At 38.0% G+C, this 8,235-nt stretch overlaps 1 pseudogene; it reads right to left on the bottom strand.

The window, feature by feature from the left end:
* Positions 1–654: 654 nt before the first annotated feature.
* LOC118889010 lies at positions 655–7,356 on the bottom strand (annotated as a pseudogene).
* Positions 7,357–8,235: the final 879 nt, after the last annotated feature.

The raw sequence follows: 8,235 nt of genomic DNA, 5'->3' as shown, positions 1-8,235 counted from the left end.
GAAATTTATTGTGTTCTTTGGTCATGTCATGTTTCCCTGATTCTTCATCAATTCTGTAGCCTTGTGTAAGTGTGTTTGCATTTGAAGAAGCAGTCAGCTCTTCTAGGCTTTATGGACTGGCTTTGGTAAGTAAAGACTGTCACTTGGTGGAGGGTACACTGAAGCACACACTGTGGTACCAGGTCTAGTGGCCAGGGTGACGTGGGTGGGGCATGTGATGTCTCTGGGTCCAGGGGGTGTATGGTGTATCATCAGCTCAGTTATCTGGGGTTCACGATGTTAGTAACTCTGTAGTCCTTGGAAGCAAGAACTTTATGGGGTCCATGGTAGCTACAAGGGCTGCTGGAATCCTCAGTGGCACCTCCAGGTCCAGCAGCGTAGACCGGGGCAGGCAGTGTTGGGGGCCAGAGCAAATGGTATGCATGCATCTGGCTTTAGAGGCTAGCTGCAAGTACACATGTTGGCAAGAGTGGAGGCCAGCAGCAGGGGCCAGGGTTGATTGTAGGTGCACTTGCAGATTTGAGGACTGGAGATGACACTGTTCATGTTCCTGGCTACTGGGGCTATATGTGGGTGCATGCATGGCATCGGGGGCCAGCTGTGTACATGTGTACAGCTACAGGCGGCAGGCTGGTGATGTGCATGTGCATGGCCTTAAGGGCCAGGACTGGCTGTGGGTGTGTGCATGGTTGCTGTCCTGGGTCCTAGGGCCTGGGCACCTGCAGTGTTGCTGGCTAAGGTGGCTTCAGTGACGAGGCAGGAAGAGAAGGTGGAGTTCAATATTAATTTTGTGAGAAGTCTCTGGTGATTATACAAACTATTTACTATTTGATGTACTAATTAGAGAAAAGTATAAATTAAACTTTTGGAGGTTAGATCCAGCTATTAAGCAAGATATACTCATGACTAACTAATTACTGAAATAAAAGGATGTTTCCACCACAGCATTTTTTCATAATTACAGCTCTGGGTAGAATTTATCTTAATTAGAAATGTTCAGTGTATTGAGGGACACTGCACATCATCCCTCATCTTATATTCAGAACTAATATGGATGCTTTTTTTTTTTTTAGAAGTTTCAGGTTAAGTAGGCAATTAAACAATGAACACACAAAGCTGTGAGATGTGTGTCCACTGGATACTTTTTTCATAGTTAAAAAAAGAATTTTCTTGAGAAAAAGTTTTAAACACTTATAGTCTGATATATAGGTCTCTTTAAAGACATTTTAAGTAGTTTAATAAACTATAATTGTGTGTACGTAATGCCAGTGAAGATATTAGAAAAAATCATAATCATTTGTCGAACCATTTCAATTCCTTCACTCATGGTCCCCTTCCTTCATCTTCAAAGCCAGCAACATTTGGTCAAGTCCTTCTCATACTGCCACATCTTTGGTTCTCTCTCTTCTACCTTGACCTTTCACTTATAAGGACCCACATGATTATACTGGGGCCAACTGGTTAATCCAGGAGAATCTTCCCATCTCAAGATCTGTTGATTAACAATCTTAGTTCCACCTACAACCTTAATTCCTTTTTGGCATGTCACCTAAGATATTCACAAGTTCCAGGCATTAGGACATGAACATCTTTGGGTTGGGCATTATTCTGCCTACCACATTGACTAAAATGTCTGCTTAGAAATTGTCTTATGTAACAATAGATTAAGAACACATTCCCACTGTTAAGTTTTAGGGAATCAAAAATCACTACAATAATTAAATAACGTCTCCCCCACATGCACTGTATTTGATTATAAAATATATGAATGACTAACTAGTTTCTATAGGCATATATAACATTTCATATGGAAATGAGTGTTTTCCATCGAAGGAATCATTGTGTGATGATAAACATTTAACAGTATTCAAAATATTTAAGAAATCTTTTGGGCTTGTGTTTGTGTTTATACTCCCTCATTAGAGTTTTCTGAATGATGAAATACTGTCAACATTTTGGGGGAGAAGGAATTTTGTACTTAGAAATAAAAACATAATATTTTGAGTTACATCCAGTGAAAAAGTGACTGAGTTCTCCAAATTATACTGTTTGCTGTTGTTTTCACTATTGTTAGTTTTGTCCAAAAGAGCATGGCCACAAATTGATAAGACTAACTGAAGACAATCCCAATAGAGGAGATACAAAAACCAAATGCTCTATAATTTCTTACTGTGAATGTATGAATTGACTACTCTTTTTAGTATTCATGAAATTAGTTATATAGTGCCATTACATAATTGAACCATGTGTCAAGCACTTAACTAATTAGAAACTTACTATTGCTTAAATTTTTAAATTATTACCATTACATATACACATATATGTATATACGTTTAAAACTGACACCATCATATGTGTTTCCTTGATTGTGCTGATTTTAAAGAGTCACTAGTTCATATGTAAAAGCAACTAGAAATTGCTTGGGGATGAAGATGTGTATGATGAGTGCCTTTAAATCAAACATAGCACAATGAAACCTTTTCGCCTATTGTTTTCTCTGCCTTTTCCAGTCATATTTAAACTGCTTTTAAGTGTTCACAGTGTAAGCCCTTCTTGCAGTTTTTTCTCTAGCCTGAATCCACTCGTGGTGGTACTTGCATTTCTTCTCAAACACTTGTAAGTGATAGGAAAGCCATTGCTTCCAGAAGTAGGCAACTCCACTTTTTAATTGCCATAAATAGTTAGAAATTTTTTCTTGAGGTCAAATCAGTCTTCTTAATGCTTCTCACCATTGGACTCTATTTGCCAGTATGGATCAATTTCTTCCTCCACCTGGAGGCCTCCTTGGTTCTTAACTGAGAGTGCACATCAAAATCACCAAGAAAATGACAGGAAAGAGTGAGGGGAGGTGGGATGGGAGGGAGGGAGGGAAGGAGAAGGAAAGATGGGGGGAGGGAGAGAGAGAAACACACACTCAGACCCTTATTTAGAGCAAAATGAATCAGATCTAGGGGTAGAATCTAGCATGTGTATTCAGACACTTCACTAACTCATTTATTTATTCTTGCATATGTGTAGTGAATTATTACCATATGCCAGTTACTATTCAAGATACTGGGAACACATCAGTGAACAAAACACGCAAAAATTGCTGAATGCATAGAATGTACATATTCAGCATTTTGGACAAAGAATAAAATGGTAGTAGAGAGTGTTTTACTTGTTTATTCAGGTGGTATCTATTTCTGTAATAAGATAATCTGGCCCTTTGGGGAAAAGTAGACAATACACTATGCATTAAAATAAATCTACTTCCAATTAGGATTATAGTCAAGGTATAGTCATATCTCTGTGAAAAGCTGCAATCTTTAAGCAATAGGTTTTTTTTTTTAAAACTGTATTAACAGAAATTGACGTGGAGTAGATAAAAACTGATCTGGTCCGAGAACAAAAAGATGTGTAACTTTTGCTGCTGTTCAAACTACCCAACTTCCAATAACTCGCATCCAGGCCCTCCAGCTCACCTGTGACTTATGTGTCTTTGCTCAAATTAAGCACCCCCTCCCCCCAAAACCCCCTATAAATCAAAAGCTGTCACACAGCTAGCTATTCCAGCAATAATGACAGTGGAATTTGATCTTTTCTATATATGAAGTGTGTGCACTTTAAGATACGTGGCCTATGGTATTTTAAACTAGAGCAGTTTAAAACACAATCCATTAGAGCTGAATTACACAGGCCTTCAATCATTTGATGACTGAGTTCTGTATGAGGAAATGGCCGATGTCAAAAGAAGAGTGACAGAGATAGTTTTTATAACATGCTTTAGGAGAAGAAATGTGGTTAATATGAATCTGCGGGACAACTTCCTCTGACAAAGAGCAAATGGCATCAAATTGGGGTAAATGTCCTACATATACAGTGACAAAGGAAAGTAAATGGGAAATTATAGCTTTGGCACTTAACTGTATCCAAAAGAAACCACTAGTCTTTTCAGAAAGAGCTATTTAGTCTGGCAGTTCTTAAAGCTATAATTTTCTTCCTGTTTTGTTTGCTTCCTTAATCTGAGATCCCCTGGAAAATATACTAAAGGGAATTTTTGAGAGAACTTCCTTCCCTATGCTCTCTGTAAATATAATAGGATAAAGCATGCATCTTTTCATCTTCTCTGAGTGATATTTGATTTGGATCTTTTGTACATTTATTAACACTCTGTGTGATATTTTCCATCACTGTGTAGATCTGGGTTTGTGAGGTCAGCACTTCAGAAATGGCTTATTTGCTTCCAGACATTATGTCTGCACATCGAGGAGCTAAGTGGAAATTATGCCTCAGGTTATAGATGTATGAATTAATAAACTAAGATTTCCCTAGATGTGTATAACAAAAAGCATCAACAGGAGCATAATTCAATTATTTATATTTTTCTCTGAAATTAAACTATTTATTAAAATATTGAATGCATATTATTAATCTCTCCCTCAGCACTTTTCTTCCATTCAACCTCTCTTCCAGTAATTTTTCCAGGGTGAAAATTTTGAAGTTCATATTGAGACATGTTATTCCACTACCTCAATCTATTCGGTAGTTGTCAATTTATATTACAATAATGGCCTAAATATTACACATGGACTAATAGACAAGGAATAGTTTGACCCTTCCCACTATACACCATGTTTTCCTTCACTGTTTTTGCTCCAGTGCCTTTGTCTTTATTCCAGTTTTTCCTAAGGTCACTCGCCTCACATGGTTATAATTTTAGAAATAACTTCTTCAAGGCTGAAAAGATTAAATTAAAAAATAGAGTTCAAATAAATTAATATGAAAATAACATTCCAGTCACTTCTCAAAAATATCTATATTCTTTGCTGAAACTAAATGACTGGCTCAAAGTATACAGAGAGAGTTTTAGAAGGGAGTCATATATATACACATACATACACAAAGAGATTTATTATAAGGAATTGGCTCATGTGATTACGCAGGCTGACAAATCCCAAGATCTGCAGTCAGTAAGCTGAGGACCCAGGAGAGCTAGTCGTATAGTTCCAGTCCAAATTTAAAGGCCTGAGAACCAGGAGAGCTGATGGTATAGTTTCAGTCAGAAAGCCAGCAAGCTCAAGACCCAGGAAGAGCTGATGTTTGAGTCTGAGTTCAAAGGCAGGAGGAAAAACTGATATCCCAACTCAAAGGCAGCCAGGTTAAGAGGAATTACCTCTTATTCAGGAAAGGGTCAGCATTTGTTCCCACGGTAGGGAAGAGAATCTGCTTTTCTCGATCTACTGATTTAAGTGTTAAAATGAGAAGAGTGATGTCAGCAAGATGTTAACTAAACTTACTGTGGTAATCATCTCACAATATATACAGGCATACTTCAGAGATATTGCAGGTTCGGTTCCAGACCACTGCAATGAAGCGAATACTGCAATAAAGTGAGTCACATGACTTTTTTGGTTTCCCAGCACATATAAAAGTTATGCTTACACCTACTGTAGTCTATTAAGTGTGCAATAGCATTATGTCTGAAAAACAGTGTGCATGCCTTAAAAAAAATACATTTTTGCTGAAATATGCAAACCATCACCTGAGCCTTCAGCAGGTCGAAATCTTTTTGCTGGTGGAGAGTCTTGCCTCAGTGTTGATGGCTGCTGAATAATCAGGGTGGTGGTTGCTGAAGGTTGGGGTGCAGTGGCGATTTCTTAAAATAAGACAACAATGAAATTTGCCACATTGATTGACTCTTCCTTTTGCTAATGCAATGCTGCTTGATAGCATTTTACCTACAGCAGAACTTCTTTCAAAATTGGAGTTATTTCTCTTAAACCCTGCTGCTGCTTTATCAACTAAGTTTATGTAATATTATAAACCCTTTCTTGTCATTTCAACAATCTTCACAGCATCTTCACCAGGAGTAGATTCCATCTCAAGAAACCACCTTCCTTGCTCATTCATAAGAAGCAACTCCACATCTGTTAAAGATTTATCACGAGATTTCAGAAATTCAGTGACATCTTCAGGCTCCATCTCTAATTCTAGTTCTCTTGCTACTTCTACCGTGTCCACAGTTACTTCCTTCACTGAAGTCTTGAGCCCCTCAAAGTCATCCATGAGGGCTGTAATCAACTTCTTCCAAACTCTTGTTAATGTTAATATTTTGACCTCTTCCCATGAATTACGAATGTTCTTAATGGCATCTAAAATGGTGAATCTTTTGCAAAAGCTTTTCAATTTACTTTGCCCAGATCTGTCAGAGGAATCACTATCGATGGCAGCTATAGCCTTGCAAAATATATTTATTAAATAATAAGACTTGAAAGTCGAAATTACTCATTGACCCATGGGCTGCAGAATGGATGTTAAGCGGCATGAAAATATGAATCTCATTCATTGTACATCTCCATCAGAGCTCTTGAGTGACCAGGTGCATTGTCAATGAGCAGTAATATTTTGAATAGAATCTTTTTTTCTGAGCAGTAGGTCTCAACAGTGGGCTTCAAATATTCAATAAACCATGTTGTAAACAGATATGCTGCCATCCAGGCTTTCTTGTTCCATTTATAGAGCACATGCAGAGTAGATTTAGCATAATTCTTAAGGGTCCTAGGATTTTTGGAATGGTAAATGAGCATTGGCTTCAACTTAAAGTCACCAATTGCATTAACCCCTAACAAGAGAGTCAGTCTGTCCTTTGAAGCTTTGAAGCCAGGCATTGAGTTCTCCTCTCTAGCTATGAAAGTCCTAGATGGCATCTTCTTCCACTAGAAGGTTGTTTGGTCTACACTGAAAATCTGTTGTTTAGTGTAGCCACCTTCAGTAATCATCTTGGCTAGATCTCCTGACTAATTTGCTGCATCTTCTACATCAGCACTTGCTGCTTCACCTTGCAAGAGATGGCTTCTTTCCTTAAACCTCATGAACCAACCTCTGTTAGTTTCACAGTTTTCTTCTGAAGCTCCTCACCTTTCTCAGCCTTCATAGAATTGAAGAGAGTTAGGGCCTTGCTCTGGATTAGACTTTGGTTGAAGGGAATGTTGTGGCTGGTTTGATTGTCTATCTAGATCACTAAAGCTGTTTCACTTTCTTATCATTCATGTGTTCACTGGAGTAGCACTTTTAATTTCCTTCAAGAACTTTTCCGGGACTTCCCCGGTGGTCCAGTGGTTAAGACTCTGTGCTTCCACTGCAGGGGGCACGGGTTGGATCCCTGGTCAGGGAACTGAGATCCCACATACTGTGCAGCCAAAAAAAAGAACTTTTTTCCTTTGCATTCACAACTTGGCTAACTGTTCGGTGCAAGAGGCTTAGCTTTCAGGCTATCTCAGCTTTCAACATGCCTTCCTCACTAAGCTTAATCATTTCTAGCTTTTAATTTAAAGTGAGAGACATGCAACTCTTCCTTTTACTTGAACACTTAGAGGCCACTGTAGGGTTATTAATTGGCCTGATTTCAATACTACTGTGTCTCAGGGAATAGGGAGGCCCAAGGAAAGGGAGAGAGATGGGGGAATGGTTGGTCTATGGAGCAGTCAGAACATATACAACATTTATTGACTAAGTTCACTGTTTCATATGGGTACATTGCATGGTGCCCCAAAACAATTACAATAGTAACATCAAAGATCCCTGATCACAAATCACCATAACAAATTCAATGATAACGAAAAACTTTGAAATATTGCAAGAATTATCAAAATGTGACACAGAGACATAAAGTGAGCAAATGCTGTTAGAAAAATGGCACCAATAGATTTGCTCAACATAGAGGCGCCACAAACCTTCAATTTGTAAAAAACATATCTTCAAAGAGCAATAAAGTGAAACACAATAAATCAAGGTATGCCTGCACATATATCAAATCATTATTTTGTATACCTTAAACTAATACAATGTTATATATCAATTATATCTCAATAAAACTGAAAACAAAACCAAAACCAATATGGTACTGGCATAAAAACAGACATATAGCCCAATGGGACAGAATAGAGAGCCCAGAAATAAACCCATGCATATACAGTCAGTTGACCTTCAACAAGTGTGCCAAGAACACATAATGGGAAAATGAGTCTTCAACAAATGGTGTTGGAAAAGCTAGATGTTCACATGCAAAAGAATTAAGTTGATCAATTATCTTACACAATACACAAAACCAACTCAAAATGGATGAAAGACAAACATATGACCTTAAACCAAACAACTCCTTGAAGAAAACAGGGGTAAAGCTTCTTGACATTGGGCTTGAAAATGATTTCTTGGAGTTGACACCAAAAGCACAGGCAATAAAACCAAAAATAT

The sequence above is a fragment of the Balaenoptera musculus genome, chromosome X, assembly GCF_009873245.2.
Source record: "Balaenoptera musculus isolate JJ_BM4_2016_0621 chromosome X, mBalMus1.pri.v3, whole genome shotgun sequence".
NCBI lineage: Eukaryota > Metazoa > Chordata > Mammalia > Artiodactyla > Balaenopteridae > Balaenoptera > Balaenoptera musculus.
Note: the sequence above shows the minus strand (reverse complement) of the source record. Positions and strands in the feature narration are given on the sequence as shown.